The sequence below is a fragment of the Anguilla rostrata genome, chromosome 10, assembly GCF_018555375.3.
Source record: "Anguilla rostrata isolate EN2019 chromosome 10, ASM1855537v3, whole genome shotgun sequence".
In the NCBI taxonomy this organism is placed as follows: domain Eukaryota; kingdom Metazoa; phylum Chordata; class Actinopteri; order Anguilliformes; family Anguillidae; genus Anguilla; species Anguilla rostrata.
The window spans coordinates 1,483,322-1,502,500 of record NC_057942.1 but is presented as its reverse complement, the minus strand read 5'-3'; the positions used below and the strand labels follow the sequence as shown (position 1 = coordinate 1,502,500).

General features: G+C 51.1%; 1 protein-coding gene and 1 long non-coding RNA gene across 2 annotated transcripts in view; both read right to left on the bottom strand.

Moving 5' to 3' along the window:
- The window catches only part of LOC135264612 (tetratricopeptide repeat protein 28-like), a 197,304-nt gene that overhangs the window by 163,103 nt on the left and 15,022 nt on the right, over positions 1–19,179 (bottom strand).
- LOC135264614 (uncharacterized) lies at positions 9,847–12,207 on the bottom strand. Its single transcript, XR_010332752.1, has 2 exons — positions 11,378–12,207; positions 9,847–10,975 (listed from the first exon to the last, which is right to left on the bottom strand). It is a non-coding gene; the product is annotated as an uncharacterized LOC135264614 (long non-coding RNA).

Sequence of the window (19,179 nt, the reverse complement as noted above, 5' to 3'; positions counted from 1 at the left end):
TCTGCACCCCCCATCTGCCCCTCCCCCAGCCTTAAATCAACACAAAGTAATACTCAATTTCCCACGAGCTCCAGCGATACCGCCAAGCACCCTGCGCAAGGGGAATGAGTGTTTTACGGCTGCCATCGTACCAGAAGCTCTGATTGGAAATTTAATAAGCAACCTCCGGAGATGGGCTCTCTTTCTCCCTCCCTCTCTCACTCTCTCCCTTTTACTCACTCCCTCCCTATCTCAGTCTCTCACTCTCTCCCTCCCTCTCTCCCTCTCACTCTCTCCCTCTCTCTCTCCCTCCCTCTCACTCCCTCCCTCTCACTCTCTCCCTCCCTCTCTCTCTCAAACCAGAGCTGCACGCTGGAGTGTCGGGTCTATAAAAGTATGTGCCTCGATGTGCCAGTAAATTAAACGCCTCCTTGCAGGGCTCATGTTTCTGCTGAGGGAGAGGGAGGAAGGGAGGGAGGGAGGGAGGGAGAGAGAGAGGGAGCAAGGGAGAGAGAGCAAGGAAGGGACAGAGAGAGAGAGAGGGAGGGAGGGGAGGGAGAGGGAGAGAGCAAGGAAAGGAGAGAGAGAGAGAGAGAGAGAGGAGAGCAAAGGAGGGAGAGAGAGGGAGAGGGAGAGGGAGAGCAAGGGAGAGAGAGGGGGGAAGGGGACAAGCCTAGCCTTCCAAATCAATACGTTCAGTGCAAATGTGTTTTTAGTCTATATACGCTACAGTAACATACGACTGAAATTAAGTTCGGTTTTGTTTTCATTCCTGCTGCTAGACACCGTTTTTTCTCCCCCCCCCCCCGACCAGCACAACCCCCCAATCCCCCCCGCCCCTCATGCTGTTGGTTTAAATTATTTAATAGTACTCCTTTTCCCTAACACAAGCCACTGTCCCCAGAGGCCCATTCTATCCCGATCGTTCCCAGCTACCAGCTATGATGGTTTAATAAAACACTGCACGAGGGAAGATGCAATCTGACTTTCAAAAAAAATTAATAAATAAATTTTAAAAATCAATTGCAGGGCGCTGGCAAGAAGCTCACATTTCATAAATGTGTCTTTATTACGTTCTGCAAACTGTCAGGAGATAAACACTACCCATCAGGCCATTAGTGCAGAGAACCTGCCAACCAATCAATGCCTCAATCAGAGCCCATGTGACCCACCAACCAATCAATCAATCAATCAATCAATGCCTCAATCAGAGCCCATGTGACCCACCAACCAATCAATGGCTCAATCAGAGCCCTTGTGACCCACCAACCAATCAATGGCTCAACCAGAGCCCATGTGACCCACCAACAAATCAATGGCTCAATCAGAGCCCATGTGACCCACATGCACACGCACACAGATACAAATATACACACACACACCCACACGCACACATACACACCATCTGTAGCACACAGGGGTGCCTTTATCTGTGCTCATTGCCTCCCCACCCCCCCCGCACCCATCCTTCCATGGAGAAACCATGTGCTCCACTACCCACCCCCAACTACCCCCTGCCCCTCCACCGCCGCCCCCCCCCCCCTTTTCTCAGCTGTCTCCCTTATGTACACAAAATATACCCCATGTACCCCCCCATGTATGCAAAACACCCACACAAGAGCAGCCCCAAACATGGGTAGCACGGTGTAGCGTAGCGTGGCATAGCATAGCATGGCGTGGCGTAGCATGGTGTAGCGTAGCATGGCGTAGAATGGTGTAGCATGGTGTAGCATAGCGTGGTGTAGCAAAGGTGTAGTATGGTGTAGCATAGCATTGTGTAGCGTAGCATGGCATAGCATAGCTTAGCATGGCATGGCTTGTGGTGGCGTAGCATAGTGTGGCATGGCATGGCATAGCGTAGCATGCCGTAGCATGGTGTAGCATGTCGTAGCATAGCATGGTGTAGCTTAGCACGGCGTGGCACATCGTGGCATAGCGAGGCATAGCGTGGTGTAGCGGCGGCTAGCGGAGCAGGTGAGGAAACGCTCAGACCCGCGCGCGCGTCAGTCCCCCCGCTCCCCCAGCAGGCGGGAGAACGCACCGCCGCCGCTCCTGAGGATGAGATTAATAAGCGGGATCGCGGCGGCGCTGAAAGGCACGGGTCCCACCGGCGCGCTCGAGCAGAGACGCGCTAAACAAAAGGAGGGGAGGAGCTAGAGACGAACCACATTAATTACAGCCTGACCAAGAAAGAGCACGCACAGCTACTGCACAGGCAAGACGAATGAGCTCATTTGCACCAAGTTACTCCCCCCCCCTCCACCTCTCCAGAAAATGTCTGGGAAAAACAAGCTTCGGCACAGCCCTTCATTAAGACTGGATCACAGTGAATCCGGAAACAATTGGAGGCAAGTTGCATGAATTGCTTCAGTAAAATAGCCAGCCGCATAAATGGATTGTGTGTAAAACAGTAAACAGTGTTAAGTTGTTCTGAACAAAAGGCTCAGCTGAGCAAAATAATAACGTCTCTCCCACACTGGAGTCTACTTTGATTTTCTGGGTCTAGCTTTGCTCTCTTAGCCTTGTGGGTAATTAGCTCGGGATAAGAGTGCTTAATTGTCTAAATTAACTAATGTACTGGAGTTTGGAGCCAAGGAAGGGTCAGCCCAACTATGACATCATAAAGGATGGCGCAGCAATTAACCAATGGCATTCAAAGACAGTAAAGAGGCTTATACACACAGGAGCCGTTCTTTCTCCAAGCTTCGCTGGTAATTAGCTCTGCAACGTACTGGAGTTTGGAACTGAGGAAGGGTCAGCCCGACTATGACATCATAAAGGATGACGCAGCGATTAACCAATGGCAATTCCGAGGCAGAACAAAGGCTTTTGCACGCAGGAGCTCCTTCCTGCCAAGAAGTTTCTGGACGTATACCTGCAGCAGCGCTCTCGCCCGCCGAGCCAGCCAATGGCAGATCATTACCACAACAGTCGGGCCGCCAGCGCTGGACAGCCAGCCCGCTCCCGTGGATCCCTGCCACCGCGGGGCCCATTACAGCCCAGCCAAACAAAGCGGGCCTTCTGTGGGCCCTGCAGATTAATAAAGAATTAGACAAACGCAGACTGCTTTATTAAAGCGAGAGGCGTGCCCCAGGGGCCGGCTGTCGGGGGCTGTTTAAGCACAAGAATAGTGGGGAACGGGAGGGGAGCCAGCGCCGCCCCCCTGCGGGAGCCTGATTAACAAGAGGGGCTGGGGGGGGAACAGAGAATACCGGCCTCCGATTTTAACCGCAACCAACACAGGAGCCGTTCTGGAAGGAACCGGAAGCAAGGGCAATGGTGTCGGTAGTGGTGGTGACATCATCAGCAAGGAGAACATCCCTGTCACCCGACTTTAAAAAAAAAGTCAGCTCAGATGTGTTTCACAACTGAAAACCCTGCACCACACACACACACACACACACCAATCACAAGCACTGGAGCCACTGTGTGACTTCCCAGCATGCCTGCTCCGGCCTGAGCATGAGCTCCAGCACAGGGGGCGATCGCCAGCACAGGCGACTCCCGCCGACGCCTGGGAGGGCGTCGCTCGGGTCCGTCAAGTCAGCCGTGGGCCATCAATAGACTCAAGGCAACGCCATCAATCACCTCAGGCAACAGCCATAATGCACTCAGGGAAACAGCCACAAAAGACCTCACAGGCAACAGCCAATGACTACAGGCATTCAGGGTTGAGTATTGTGGTCTCATCCCACATGTATGAATCTCTTAGTGCTGGCGACAAAACTGCACCAACCTAACCCTCAGAAAGAGGACACCTGACATAGAACTTGCAGGCTATTGGCAAACCCATCAACAGACCATGAAGCAATCAACAGGACCTCCGTGCAACAACAAACGCGCACTCATTGGCCAAACATCAGAACCTACCTTTCTAAGTGATATCGCCTCCCTCATCAAGCACTGTATCGGGGGGCATACCTACAGGCAGTACACCTTATCAAGGCTGTTCCCAGCACACCAGAAAATGAAGCAGTTGCATTACTGATGCACTAAGCAACCAACAATAATATGTAATGCACACTGGTGATAAACTGTACATTAAAGCAGCAGTTCCCAAACTCTTTGATCTGAGGCCTCCTGAAATCACCACCGCCAACCACAGGCTGCAGGGCAGAAACTCATTAACTCTGTAATGCTCCAAAGCTCTTCTGAAGTGGGACGCCACGTAGTCTCTGTGTCAGACATGTACATAAATCATTAGGCTTCCGTAAGGCACTGTATGCAGTACAAAGCAAATATGAATTAAATTACGACGGGATTATAGCTGTAAGTTTATGAATCTGCAATTCATGAAATGCAGAAATATAAGCGCCCGTCTCCCGTACGAACACGGATCAGAGCTCTGGTTGTGTCGGGACAGCTGGCGTGTCTGGGGCGTGGCGAGGGGTGTGGTGGGGGTGCGGTGGACAGGGGGCCGAGGGGTGAGAGAGGGGGCATCTGCTCGGGACTCCCCAGGACAGCACAATGGGCTCGGAGCGGGAGGACCAATGGGCTCGGAGCGGGAGGACCAATGGGCTCGGAGTGGGAGGACCAATGGGCTCGGAGCGGGAGGACCAATGGGCTCGGAGCGAGAGGACCAATGGGCTTGGAGCGGGAGGACCAATGGGCTCGGAGCAGCAGGACCGATGGACTGGCCTTGGCAGGAAGTTTGTCAGATTGACACCTGCTCTTTGAATTATTCATGCGATCATAAAGGGCCTTTCCAGCAGGGCTGTTAGAGGGGTTGTCAAAGAAAATGTCCCCCCCACCCCCCCCCCACACACACACACACACACACACACAAAGGCTGGCCTTTGAATCTAAATTAAAATACAATGCACAGCAACATTAACACACAATCACACTCACACACACACACACTCAAAATCTCAGCATCTTTTCCAAAAGAAAATAAGACAATCTACAAGCCATTCACATCTTAGATTATTTCTCCATGGTTGTGCTCCACAGCTAAATCCGATAAGGCAAATTAATGCCAGATTTTATTCGCCATTGAGAAAATAGATGACTGCTTGATGTTCTCATAAAAATCTACAATCTGAGGAGCGTGGAAATGATGCCGCATGAATATCAATTTCAGAGCCTCTGCGTAGAATATCCAGCAGCAATATGCACAGGTACACGTAGCACCATACCAGCCTGGGAGGGGAAACACCACACATCACACACAGATGGACATTATGCCGTTCCATAAATAAATGATTAAACTGACCTGTATTTGCAGAACCTTGACGGCTGGTTTGTGATACAGCTCCATACGAGGGCCTATGAATTTTCATAATAATTTCATTTGAAACAAATCATCTCGCTCGGTATCTAAGCGTTTTTTTTCTCTCTTTCTTTCCCTCTCCAGGATCTCTAAATTGGGGTGAAAGGAAAGGTTTTTACTTCCCGCTGAGGCGAGCGGTCTGTGCCCCCCCCCCCACCCCCCCCCGTTCAGCGGTTTTAATTACAATCACAGAGCGCGAGGCTCGGCTGATCCGATCCCTTTTCCCGATGATAACCCCGGGAGCCCAGCGGGGCGGAATTCCGGTCGCGCGCGCACGAGAGGGAAATCTCCGACCTTCCCGAGGTGCAGACGTTCCCGTTCTCTCCGAGGCCCGGAAGCTTCCGTCAGACGAGACGGAGCGCGTCGGGAAAACCGAGCCTTCAACCTTCCTACGATCGGTTTACATCTCTCCGACCGCCCGTTCCCTCACTGCGGGAGCGAAATTAAAACTTCTTTGAAACGCCCCGCTCGCCCCGCGTGGAGACGGAGGCCCCACTCTCGAACCGCCGGTCAAGACGACGCCATTCAGCCATCGGGAGGCTAACGGGAGAGCGTAGCTTAGCTACCGTCAGCAACGGGCAAAACACGTTAATGAAAATCCTAATGAAACCAAGAGGTTTTATGGGTTATTGTCATTCAGTCCACAATGCTAACGTCTTCTGAGGGGAAGGAGCCCAAAGAAAGAGAGAGAGAGAGAGAGAGAGAACTCATTATCAAAAGGTCCCGTTTAAAAAGGTCCTGTTTAAAAGCCCATTTTCTACCCATTTCAATAAGCAGACATTTTGAATGAGTAGATACTTTTGTCCGCACACTCATGCGCTGCTAAGGAGCCTGGCTTTCACCTTCTTTGTGTTTTTTTTTTTTTTTATTCAACTTACTTTACATTCGTTTAAATGAGCTGAACTGAAACAGAGGGAGGAGCGGTCAGGGGCTCCATTCTGAGGAGACCAGTTCAACTCCAGTCCTGGAGGGCTGCAGTTTGAGTCTGGCACCCACAAGCTGGTCAAGGTGACCTCTCCCCCCCTGCCCCTGCCCCTGTCCCTTCTCTTCCCCCGGTTCATCAGAGGCAGCCCAGAAATGGCCCTCCCCCTCACCAGGCCACAGCCTTTACCCCTTGACCTTTTACAGGAGCCTAACCCCCCCAACACGCAATACAGCGCATTCATAAAGCGCAATAACGAAATTTCCCCCCCGCCGCCTCCCTGCAGATAAGCAAGGCGGGGTCCGGGCCATTTTTATCAGGTTCAGAGGCGCCTTCTGTGGCGTGACAGGACGGGTCAAAGGTCATCGGCCACAACACAGCACACAAGCCACTGGAGTCCTCCAGCCACCCCACCCCTCCCTACACATGCAAACAATAATGATGACCACATAATGGAGGCCCTTCTGTCCGCTGCATGATGGGGTCTGGCTTTCACAGTGGCATTGCTGTCATCTGTGCTGGCAGTACATGCCAAACTAAAGCTTGATACCTTTTCAAAAGCATTAATTGGAACGTTTGCTCTTATAACTCTGCGATTCTTTGGCAGTGCCAGTCTCCCGGTTTGGCAATGCACTACAAATCCCATCAGGCACTTCGCCAGCATATTAATGACATCATAGAGAGATTCTTTTTTTGCAATTAACTACGGCCTCTTGACTCATGGGAAACAAAGACACGGCTGAGCACACCGCCTGTCTTCAGATCCTACCGACACCCTGACCTGCTCAGCTGACAGAAGACAAATGTCTGGACATGCAAGTTTGCTTTATTCTGAGCAACTAGTGAAGCACTGCCTTAAAAAGTACATTTTTTTCTGTGGATAGCTCTCCAATGACTTAGAGCCCCAAAATCATGTAGAGTGAGGTAATGGGTGAGGCATGCAGAAACTATTTGTTTGTGTTTGTGGAGATTCTTTAAGGGACTGAATGAGAAGCAAATAAAATAAACTGAAAGAGGATGATTTCGTGAAAGAGCAGGTCCTCAGCTGTTAGCCTGGTGCTGCAGACTTGGCTGTCAGCTTAATTCACAGTATATAGTCCGCTTGGGTTGTGTGTGTCGTGTTATTTAAATGTGTCATTAAGCCAAAAAGAATATATAGCAAAACCAAAAAAGACAAAGCAATCGCTTGCAAGCAAATGGCTTTCTTCCTCTAAACAACACAGCCGTCGTCGAAAAAAAAAACAAACTGCAAAAGCAAAAACTAAAGTGTCAGCACAATTTCCACACAGAGTGTATGTATTTCTCTGTTTATGATAATGTAATTCTGGGGCTGGTAGCATGGCTAGCTTTAGTCACTGTGTGGCAGCTCACAGGGCTCAGTCAGGCATGGACGCGCTTCACACACATTACACAGCAAATCCCATTTTAACCTTCAGCCTGAGCTGCTCCTCTGCTGCTGAGGACTGTGCTCTGACTGAGCTGGGCGAAGCACAGGATTCTGGGATACCATGCACAGCCAAGTCCTGCTGACCCTATCCTCAACCCCCTCAGTCTACAGGGCCTCTCTCTCCATCTCTGTCCTCTACTCTCTCTCTCTCTCCATCTCACGCTGCATCTCTCCTTCTCATTCTCAGTCTATCCACCTCTCTATTTATCTCACTGTCCACCTCTCTTCATTCATCTCTCTCTCCATACCTCTGTCTCTCTCCTCACTCTCCATCAGTCCATTCATCTCACTCTCTCTCTCTCCGTTTCTATCATTCTCCATCTCTCTCTCTATCCATCTCACTTTCCATATCTTACTAGCTTTCTCTCCTCATTCTCCCTTTCTCCATCTCTCTCATACTCTCAACAACTCATCTCTCTGTCCACTCTCTCTCTTCATCTCTCTCTCCCTCTCTGCCACCACCTCTCTCTGTTCAAACTGTTCAAAGTTGGTTTGAGACGGTGTGGGTCCAGTGTCGCTCCTCCAGAGCCCCACGCTGCCCCCCACCCCCCCCACCCCCCCACCCCAGCCCCAGGGTGTGAAGCAGAAAGTTGGTTTGAGACGGTGCAGGTCCAGTGTCGCTCCTCCAGAGCCCCCCCCCAGCCCCTGTTCCAGCAGGATTATCAGCAGCTCTGCAGCAGCCTGCCTGCGATGATCCATCACAGCCGGACAATGGGCCCGGCGTCCCGCGGACCCCAGCCCACCGCCAGCCGGGGAGGGAGTGATCGATATCGCTGTGCGCCCGCTGATAAGGCCCGGCTGATTCCATACTGTTTCCCCCGCAGACCCCACTGACTGCCACCACCTCCCTCCCACCCTAAACCCCCCCCCCCCCACCCCCACACCCCCTACCCCGCAACTGTGAGCAAGCGCAACACACAAAAAGGGCTGAGAGTACAACACACATTACACCCTCACACACTCACACGCACACACATGCTCACACGTACTCACACACACACACTCAGACTCTCCCTCCTGCAGTACTGCGCACCCTGCATCTTACCCGCCGCGCCCGTTTGAGAGCACTTTCACTGCGCCGGACAGAGAGACAGAGAGACAGAGAGACAGAGAGACAGAGAGACAGAGAGACAGAGAGACAGAGAGACAGAGAGACAGAGAGACAGAGAGACAGAGAGACAGAGAGACAGAGAGACAGAGAGACAGAGAGACAGAGAGACAGAGCGACAGAGAGACAGAGAGACAGAGAGACAGAGAGACAGAGAGACAGAGAGACAGAGCGACAGGGCGACAGGGCGACAGGGCGACAGAGAGACAGGGCGACAGGGCGACAGAGAGACAGAGAGACAGAGCGACAGAGCGACAGAGCGACAGAGAGACAGAGAGACAGAGCGACAGGGCGACAGAGAGACAGAGAGACAGAGCGACAGAGAGACAGAGCGACAGAGAGACAGAGAGCGACAGAGCGACAGAGCGACAGAGCGACAGAGAGACAGAGCGACAGAGCGACAGAGAGACAGGGCGACAGAGCGACAGAGGACAGAGCGACAGAGAGACAGGACGACAGCGCGTCAGAGACACGACAGGCGACAGAGAGACAGGCGACAGGGCGACAGGAGACAGGCGACAGGAGACGGGATATATCGCCCGCGCATCCTGCGCTTTATTTAAGGATCGGCGAATGACACGGCAGCTTATCAAAGACAAGGAGACGGGAGTGGAGAGCGCCCCCCCACCCCACCCCAGCCCCCAGCCCCCCCCCCAAGGCCGTTCTGATGAATTATCACTGACACAGAGGCTGGGCTCAACACCGCGCAGACCAGCCAGCCATGGAGGTGGAGAGAGAGAGAGAGAGAGAGGGAGAGGGAGAGAGAGAGAGAGAGAGAGGAGGGGGAGAGGGAGAGGGAGAGGGAGAGGGAGAGGGAGAGGGAGAGGGAGGAGAGGAGAGGAGAGAGGAGAGGGAGAGAGAGGAGAGGAGAGGGAAGGAGAGGAGAGGAGAGGAGAGAGGAGGGAGAGAGAGAGAGAGAGAGAGAGAGAGGGAGAGCACAGGTCTCCCTCCTGCCAAGGCGCCAAGGACAGCCCTCGAACCTGGACCTCCACGCCCCCCCCCGCCCCCCCCCAATTCCACAGGGCCCAGAAACACACTCAAACCCAAAAAGCACAAGAGCGGCTCTTTCCAGTTCCACTGCTGCTCTTTCAAGGAGCTGAAAAACACTTTCTGAAATAAAAATTTTATTTTTTTATTTATTTATATATTTATTGTTTTGATGTCAGGTGCTGAACTACCATTTCCAGGCCATTTTTCTTTAAAATAGAGCAAGGCGCCAACCTTCAGACGTCTTCAGAGTGCCGAGCCTTTCACGGGTGAGTGCTGTCTCTTTCAGCCGATAAAATTCGCCATAAAAACATGCCCAAAATTCATATAAAAACCGTCCCACAGGTAACAGTGCCAGCCAGTCCATTAAGACACACCTTTCAGACAAAGGTTACAGGACTGTCCTACTGAAGAGCAAGTGGTGCAACTGTACATTTTTCTACTGAATAACCTCACCAAACACCTTCCGGTTCAGTAATTCATTACAAATATGGCATATTGCAAAAAAAAATTTCATATAAATAACCACTTATGCTTACATACCCCAGGTTGTACAGTCATTCCAATAAATTATTTACAAGAGCTGCAACAAAAAATGGCAACGTGGTTCATGTGGTCTTGCTCCTGGACAGTACAAATACAGAGAAACAGATCTTTCAAGGGAGATGCTTAAAAAAAGTATCATTTAAATGTCTTTTTGCTCATCCCAGACCTGGTTTAATATGGCTGGATCTGCACTTTAACCAGAGATCCCAGATACTTCCCCCCCAGCTAATGATCCCCCAGGCTCAATATCCACGCCGAGGGAGATATCTTCTCGCTGATCGATTAACGGGGCTGTTTGATCCGTCAAGTCGTTAAAAGATCATTTGGAGCAGAAACCCTGGAAGACTAGCGACCCCAGAGAGAGAGCCGTCGTTTCCGCAGCTTTAACAAGCTCCCGCGTGCGACCAATCAGCAGCTCCGACGCATTTGTCCCGCCCGTGTTCAGCATTCTCAGCGTTCAGCGTTCCGCGTTCAGCGAACAAACGTCTCCTGGCTTCCTGCTCCGCTTCGTCTCCACGCTAACATTTATTTTTCCACCGCTGCCTGCCACGACCTCTGACCCCCCGCGGAACACGGGGCTCGATGACATCACCCGTCTGTCAGCGGCGGCCACGCGAGAGCAGAGGGGGCTTTGAGGACTCGCCAGCGCCTTCTTGGCAGCCAATCAGCCGGACCGCTGGGAGAGAACCGTCCAATGGAGGAGACTTTTTATTGCTAGACCAACGAGGAAATATAAAAAAGGAGACTTCAGAGGAGGAAGGGCGGCCGTTAAATGCAGATGTAGATGATTGGAGTTCTCTTTCGCTCCCTTGACCTCCGAACGCATCGCGGATTCCACATCTTTCCAGACGCAGGTTAGCAAACTGCACTGAGTGGAATCTGCATGGCAATCGATCATCAGACCCGACCCCCGAGTCAGATATCTGTGATCCGTAACCCTCTGACCATGCCCCCCACCCCACTCCCCCCAGTAATCGCTCCCTTCCAGTCATGACGCCCACCTTGACCTGCTGCTGCTCGCCCCCCTCCTGTTTATGGATGCGATGTGTAGGCGAGAGCAGTTTGTATTGCGGTTATTGCTTAGCGTTAGCGCTTTTCGCGGCGTTATATATTTACCTGCTGGCGCACGGAGGCCGTTAGCCGGGCCCGCCATAATTGCTCATATTAATCAGGTGAAAATGCTCTTACGTTTCGCCCGCATTGTAAACGTCTGTGGATAAGAGCTTCAGCTAAATGAACGTAGAGACGGCCAAATCGCAGCGGGAGAGGAAACACAGTCCATCCATCACCAGATTGGTTCCTTAAGTTTCTGGGGGGGGGGGGGGAAACATGGCCGAACTGACTGACGTACGTAATAAACTTCCGGAATTGTCTTCCCTCCAGCAGATGAATGCGACAGTGAAGCTACAGTAAGAATCCAAAAAAAAAAAAAAAAAAAACTCAAAACACAAAATGAAAAGGACAACGATGAATAGAGAAACGATCGCGCACAAACAGAACCATGCGACATATACATCATCAAAACATAACTGTGTTACATCTTCTTCCCACAACTGCGACTCTGCATCAGAAAAGCTGTAATTAAATCTTCCAGCGGCGTTATATTTGCCTTTTCCCCACACACAGACCTGCGCTGCTGCACGATGCAAACAAAGCTATGAATGGAAAAGATGCAGAATGGGTATAAAATATTAGTTCGGTACAAAATAATAGTTTAATTCCAGAGGCAGCCGAAAGAAAGACAAATCACTAGCGGTGCAAAAGCCGACGCACGTTTACACACACGCAGGAAAACCCGACCGCGTACGAACAATCACATGAAGACAAATCTCCAACGCACGTTTACATGCACAGGACACACAAATGTACGCAAACTAAAATGAATCGAGCACGTGCAGAACGCACGTCACAGTGAAGCGTGAACAGGTGCGCGAAATAACTCATCTGCGCACACGCATCATTTAGAGAAGCACATGCATCCTATTCCACTGATCTGCGGTGACGTTGCCATGACGATGAAGCTGGGGCCACGTAAACACTGTCCGGTGCTTTAATTCCTGTTTTTATCTCTATGAACTGTTGGTCTCACATGGGCGTGTTCTGGATGACTCTTCGATTACCCACGAGCCTCTCTCTTCCTCGATGATCCTGATGGAAATAAAGACTCCTTTTTATCGATGCATCAGGGAGGAGAGAGGTTCCATAGCCAGTTAGATACTGTGTCATCAGACCCACATTAGAATCAGAATGCTTCATGCTGTCAGTACAGCTACTAAATGCTTGCTTCACTGTGACAAAACAATGCCACTGCAATGTTTGCTTGATTGTCATCACAGCTACATTATAATGCTTCATTTTGCCATGACAAATACTATTAGGTTTAATTGCATCATCACACAACTACAATAGAATTAGAATGTTTCATTGTGTCATCAACATTATAACAGAATTAGAATTCTTCATTGTGACATCACAACTACAACAGAACAAGAATGTTCCATTGTGGAAAAAGCCATGAAACCTACTCTTCAAAGGGTTAAATGTAAGCACCAAGGGTCCCAGTGATAGATTGAGGAAAATGGTCCTAGAATTCAGACTTGACTAGCCCAAGGGGACGTGTGTGTGTTTCCAAAACCATAAAACGCAACTCGCACTTCAAACCACTGGCTTTCAGTCAAGATGAGGCACCGGTCCATTTCTCAGCGGGGAGAAATGCAGGTGAAACAGGCAGCAGAGTCAATATTTATGAATGAAATAACACTCTAATGTCGGCAAAGCTTTGGCTGCATACCTGTGAATTTGTGTTTGGACAAAAAAGAGAGGCAATTAGCCAACATAAACTGCACTTTGAAAACACTGTGTCTCCGTCGCCCAGGTAATGTTTCAAACACAGTGCGCAGCGTAAAAAACTATCGATCTGTTAAATAAAAACAGTGCTGAGCTCACACAGAGCTGCTGGAACTAAAATCCTTGTATCAGATTTCTCTCACGGTCGAGAGAAAACAAAAGCAGACTGTAACGCCAGATTCACACTCATCCAGCAAAGTTCAGCGCCGAAGCAACTTCAGGGAGCGAGAGCGGTCCTTGGAAATGTGCCGGAATGTGAGGGATGTCGGAAAGCCGGAAAACTGGGAATGTGTTGATCGGACGAACAGAAAATAGGGGATGTATCAGAATGCCAGGATGTCGAGGCTGTGCTGATCGGAACGTCAGAGGGCCGGGGCAGTGCCCTATCAGAACACCGGGAAGCACAGGCTGTGCCAGGGCTGTGCCAGGGATGAATGGAACGAAGTGGACGGGAACAAAGCCAGTATGGCACCCTGACTGCCCTCTTCCCTGGCCCCATGGATGTGCTCTTTCATCTTCTCTCCCCCTCCTCCTCCTCCTCCTCCTCACCTCCCCTCTGCTCTCCTCAGGTCTCTCCATCCAGAGCTGTGCGCCCTCCCCCACACCCCCCCCACCCTGAAGGAATGTCCCTGAACTCAGCGAAACGGCGGGACACTCCGATTCTCCGCACATCTGGTTCCTGGCCTGGAGGTCTGGGCCCTGTCCATAAGCCCTGTAAGGCAGCTCACAATCAGCTGGACTGCCACTCAAGGAGGAACCCGCTGCGTCCTCAAGCACCGGTGACTTTCCCCAACCAATCAGCTGCACACTGGTGACTTCCCCCAATCAATCAGCTGTACACTGATGACTTCCCCCGATCAATCAGAAAACGCTGGTGACTTCCTCGACCAATCAGCCAATCATGTAGTAGTCCCTCCAGTGATGAGATGAGCTCACTAATAAGAGCGGCCATTCCAACATGGAGGAAATGGGGGAGAAAGAGAAGGATGAAACAGGCAAAAACAAAGATGACAGATGAGTCTGGAGAACAGGCCTCAGGTCTCTGGTCTCATGGTCAAAGCTGATCTCACAGCCCATCACCCCCCCCCCCCGCCCGGCCCCAAAATCCCCAACACCGTGTCCCCTCCCCCATGCAGGGAGCACAGGAGAGCTTCACTATGAGCAGGAGTAGTGGGCCTTTCAGCAGTTTCTATGTGGGGGGGGAGGCATGGGGGGAGGGGGGGTGCTGCAGCTGGGAAAAAGATCAACAGCACCTCCTGGAACATCAAAGATCACTCCCCCCCACACACAGTCCCCTCTGCCCCCCCTCCCCCCAACACCCATCAAAAAAACTTCCAGGAAGCGTTCTGGCCTGAAACGCTAGTGGCTTTAAATACTCCAGCCCGAGTCTGAGGCAAAACAATGGGACGCGAGGAGCCCCACTGCATTCTGGGACAGTGAGAGGGAGGCGGGGGGGAGAGAAAGCACGGCCGTCTGAGACAGAAACCGAAAGAAAGAAAATATATATTTTTAAAAACCGGCACGTCAGCACTTTCTATTTGCGGGTGCATCGCTCCCAGCCCCACCAGGCTTTCTGCTCATGATGAAGGTGTGTTAGAGTGACCCCCCCACGCACCCCCCCACGGGCTTCCAGAAGCACTGCTCCACAGCCTCGGCTCCTTCAAAGCGACTGTTGGGGGGGGGGGGGGCGGCGATTTTGGGAAAGTTAGCAGGAGTTCCACCGGTGGGTGCACACGCACATATGCTTCAATCACATCTGCAGGCTTTGATTAACATTTTATAGAGTTTGTAAAGGTTATGGAGTCACAGTAAAATATCAGAAAAGCTCTCAATGAATATACAAAGATGCACAACCCGTGCCAAAGATACACAACTGTAGGTGCACAGGATGCCTTGCAAGCCAGTTGCCTGTGCCTAACTCCAGCTAACGGCAGCTGTGCAGTATTATGGTGGAGGAATCTGGGGATGCAACTGAGAGACTGCAGATTAAAATATCACATGACATCACATTACAGCCTGTTAGCAGACGCTCGCATCCAGAGCGACGTACGGTAGTGCAGAACATCAGCGTTACTCCCAGGAATACAAAAACAAAACGCAGCATCACCAAGAAGACACAGAGCCCCATCTATAATAAACAAGTGTTGACCCAGCAAACCATTCATCTCTTATGTGACAAAAGAGGGTCTGAATAGCCAGATAACCTGTCTTTACACAGCTATAAAATGACCAGGAGGGGGCGCTGCCATTACACTCCCTAATCAAGGTAAGTAACCTGAAGTGCTTCACTGAATAACCAGCTGTATGGATGGTTGGTAGGTAAAAACGCACATAAAATGTAAACTGTGTGAGCAACTTTAAGCGTGTGCTGAATGTAAATGTCCCCAGGAGGGTGTGTGATACGGAGATGGCGGTAAGGAAGATGACACTTGAAGGCACTGGATGGGTGTGTGGCGTGGGGGAACGGAGGGGGGGGGGGTGCTTGGATCAATCAGCCAATCGCACGGCCCGTCCAGTCACGCCTGGGCGGGTGGATATCCGTGGGGCCATCTCAGCGTTCCGCTCAGTTGCCTAGTGATCAAACCCGGGGTCGACCCCGTGACCCCCGCGTCTCTCGGGACGCGCCAACCCCAGTGACCCCGCGCTCCCAGGAGGCTCGGCGGCAGTAAGTCACTCGCACAGTCTGGAACTAAACCACCCCGCCCCCTTTCACCTCTGACCCCGCACCCCCGAACCCCTGCTCACACAGCTGATAGGGTGATTGAAACGAGGGGCAGGAGAGCAGGGGATGACTGGCGGCTGGTAACAGCACTGTACTCTCATGGTGAAGAAACTGGGTTTATAATTCAGAGGCTGCGGGTTCAAATCTCAGGGTGGGGCACTGCTGTCATTCTCCTGCACAGCGGGACTTAGCCTGAACCACTGCAGTGAACATCCAGCTCACACACGGATCTCATCTAAGAAAATATACAGAAGTCCGTCGCAAACTAGCTTGTGTCTGCCTCACAGGATAATGAGTTCTGCTCAATGATAGGCATGGGCCACTGGAGCGTGTCTCCTGCTCGGTAACATAGGTCAAGAGCCTTCCCACAATGCACCTGGGCCACACAAGCTTTTCAGTTATAGTTCTGCCTGCATCCACTTATATTGCATCCTGTTTATTCTCTCTCAACAACACATTTTTGCTGCTGCTGGAATTCTTTTCACAGACTTTCAATGCCAGCGTTGTGAAAAGATTCAGAAAATGTTTGTCACATGACAAGCCTTATAAATATCATTGTCGCACTTGTGACAGACACACACACAGACATACACATGCACACACACACACGCTGGATTCATCAAAAATTCCATTCAACTTCAGGTACCGAAATAATATGACTAAGTCAGGAAGTACTGAAAGTAATCAGTCAGCAAGCAATATCATCACAATGCAAAACCCTGGAGACAGGATCAGGTAGCAATTATTAATCAAAGGGATTCTGCTGCGCACCACATTGCTCTTCCTATACACTCCATTATTAACAGCAAAAAACAAATAAAACTGAAAAATAAAAAATTTGACTGCAAAAGTGTATGCTGGGATGGGTGGGGTCAGAGCCACCGCCCCCCCGCCCTCTCCCAGGCTGACAGCATGTTCCCCTTTTAACCCACAGGGGTGCAGCGCGTGCGTCTCTGCTCCAGGGGTCACATGACCTTGCCGCCGTGCATTATGGGGGACTTTCGATGGAATTCCCGGCGGAACACCGCGCCGTGCCGCGCTGCCGGCGAGAGCGGGATTAGCCCCGCCCCCTCGCTAACGACCCCCCGATCGATCCCGCTCTAATGACAGAGCGCTCTGCCACAGGGCGAGAGGAAGGAGAAAAGAGCGTGCGCGCTCTCTTCTACCGCCCCCCAGGAAACGCCGAGCTCTCGCCGTTTGGTTCCGTCCGCTCTGGACCCGACCGCTCCGTGCACCGGTCCTGCCGACGGGGCGATCGACCCGCCATCGGGGACGCAGCACGTGCGCGGGGTTACCGGATGAGTGACATCACTAGTGACATCACTGACACACTGAACGGAACTGAGATCAGACTGCGATGGGTGCGGGGGTGGGGGGGAGGAAGTGGGTGATTTAACGGGTGTGCTTTATTTCCAGAATGCTTTCGAGGAGACTGTGTGGCAGTCCGCAGAGCAGCTGATGCCCCATCACTGAACTTAGAGGTTCGATTTCTTGCCATGGCACTTTTTGTGCAGGGATCCCTGAAACACTCTCCATTGCCCTGAACAGAAGAGCAGACTGTCTGCTCTCACTCAAAAAGAAAAAAAATTTTGCCTGACAAATAATACACTATTTGGAGTAAAGTTTAATGTTTTCGCGGATATTCCATTGGCGTTAGCTCCGCATTAGCTTTCTGAGCCGCTCAGTCAGAACAGGAAGTGATGTGACGCAGGCAGACTGATGTCCTGTTTATCACACCACGGCCAGCTCTTCAGGCCATTTCCTGTAAGACGCAGATTAAGTTCTCTCGGTCCTGGGGTCATGACCTTTGCACACGTATCTCCACAGCTGAGACACTCCCCCCCCCCCCCCCTTACAGGAAATGAGGGGGAGAAAAACAAACGAGGAGACAGATTGCCCCCAGGAGGGGTGGGGAGTGTCTCCTGCTCGTTTGACACATTCGAACATTACACAACGGACACGGGAACGTCAGCTAAATCCGATCTGACTCACAGTCCCTCTAGGACAGCCTGGTTACCCCCCCCCCCCCCCCATGAGCGGCACAGCCTAACATCATCAGCAACACACTGCTGGTGAATACGTGTGAGGCCAGGCTAAGGACGGCCCACCTCCAGGTGATTGGCAGTATTTTTATGACATCATCGTGCTGGAAAGTTACCGAGGCCTCTGGCCTCCGTCTTCATTCCGAGCGAAAGATAGCACGTTAGCCGCGACGCTAACGACGTTTTATTAGACAGCACGTCTCCAGCCGGCCGTTACTCATCCAGGATTGTTTTCCTCGTTTCGGGTTCCCGCCCCCGCCCCCGCGAATATATACGACCGCCGTAAAAAAGCCGCCAAACCTTATTGTTCCTGATTGTAATTCTGAGTTATTCCAGCCCGTCCGCAGCAGGTTGTTCTGCCTTTTTACGTCTGATTTAAATACGCCGGCAGACGCGCGAGCCACGAAGCGAGATGGGACGCTTCTGTCCAATCCATTTTCCCCGTTGCAGTTATATACCACCACTGCTATGACAACCACAAACTCTCTGCTGCACAGAAATCTAGCATCAGGCACATATTTATTTTGCGCGCCGCCTGCCTCTTGGCCGTCTACAAGTTATTTATTTCTTTACTGCATGTGTATACTGAGCATAAAGCTACTTTATATTTTAATCTGAATAAAATAATATTAGCAGGGTCATGTGTAAAAAGCCCGGTGTAAAAAAAATGAGAGGAACACGCGGGGATTTGAGTGGCAAGCGAACATCAAACATTGAGAGCAGGATCCCTTCTGAGAATCCCTGATTTTACATGAATATGAAACATTAGCACACATTGGCACTTATTCAAGCTCTCATTACAAAGTTGGCGCACATAAAAATCCTCCCATGATCATGTTTGTTGGCGCTCTGTTTAAAATTAGTTTGGCCAGTAAAACAATGCTCAGTGACACAAAGTGTAACGAATGCAACACAGAGTACGTAATCTTAAAAACACGCCGAAGAGATCTATCGTTTGTCATGCGCAAGTCTCTCCTGAACACGGTGTTGATTTCTGATTCACTGAGTCAGTTTGGCAAATGCAACCGTTTTTTTTTGTTTTCCAACTCAACGTCTCCTGATGTGTTGAGAGATGCAGCCAAACAAATGGATAAAAACAGACAGATAAAGGAGAGAGAGAGAGAGAAAGAGAGAGAGGAGGGGTGGGGGTCAAAGATGTCAAAGCTGTCGGCATCAGAAACAAAATAGTTCTGACAGCTGTCCGCACCCCCCCCCCTTCCCGCCCGAATCCCTGTGAGGAATTCTGGAACAACTGGCAACGCAGATTGGACAAGTCACATGACCTACAACAGAGGAGAGGAGAGGAG